The sequence below is a fragment of the Esox lucius genome, chromosome 8, assembly GCF_011004845.1.
Source record: "Esox lucius isolate fEsoLuc1 chromosome 8, fEsoLuc1.pri, whole genome shotgun sequence".
Lineage (NCBI taxonomy): Eukaryota > Metazoa > Chordata > Actinopteri > Esociformes > Esocidae > Esox > Esox lucius.
The window spans coordinates 21,375,983-21,377,064 of NC_047576.1; positions in this window are offsets into that span (position 1 = coordinate 21,375,983).

The following is a 1,082-nucleotide window of genomic DNA, read 5'->3' on the forward strand; positions in this document are numbered from 1 at the left end:
AGCAGTTGAAGATCATTATTATTTTTTCATAGAAAAAAATCCTGTCTGTCTTCTCAGCATAGAAATGAAATGTTTGAGTGCAACCCACTTTTATGTCGTTGCTAAATTATAGTGATGTTGGATATAGGCATGCTTCAGTGTCAGTACTGAAACCTCTAAATTCAGTCTATCATGTAGCTTTGCATTTTAATACTGGTGCAAACTTTCACACACATCACTGTCGTTTATACATTTAGCTGGCTGGGATTTCTTGACTTCCAGAAGTTTTGAATGACACAATTTTGTTTTTTACAAAAATATGATATTACGGTTCTAAATTCTGAACTTGTCCTTTAACTGGCCATGAAGAATTGAATGTCAGATTGGAAAGGTTGCCTGGACACCGGTGTTAACACCCCTACTCTTATGATAAGTGCAATGAGATCTTTAGTCAATATTGTGCCCTCTGAAAGAGGGCACTCTAGGCAGGGTAATGTCTCCTACATTGCCCTGGGGTACTGTGAATTCATATCTAGACATGAAGAAAGAGTACCCCCTACTGACCCTCCAACACAACTTCCAGGAGCATGTAGTCTCCCACCCAGTGTTTGACCAAGGTGGTATGCTGCTTGGCAGTGCTCATCATTTTAATGTTTAGTTTGGGGCTTGTGTTCTGGCCCCTTCATCTGAGCAGCAGGGGAGCGGTAATGAGAAAGAAGGGGGAATTATAAAAATTTTAAGGAGGGAGGATTGTGCATTGTACAGGAGAAAGGGGGGAAAGTTAGGCAGGGGGAGATGGGGGACCTTTTCTGTTTTTTTATTTTTCTTCATGGTTTTACCAACTGTAATTTGGCTCCAGGTGTTCTCAAATTCCCTGGAGTGCTGTGATAATGCGATAACATTTTTGTTCAGGTATATACTCTACTTGCTAGGGCGGGCCAAATCATCCTGCTCTCCCTGAACTCTGGACATAACCAAACAATAACACCACAGTTGATTCTAATAGGCTACTTCCACACGCAATACCCCGCTGCACTGTGCCTTTAAGACATGCAAGCGCATGTATAGCAAACCTTCACTCAACTTCATAGTAATTCGCGGCA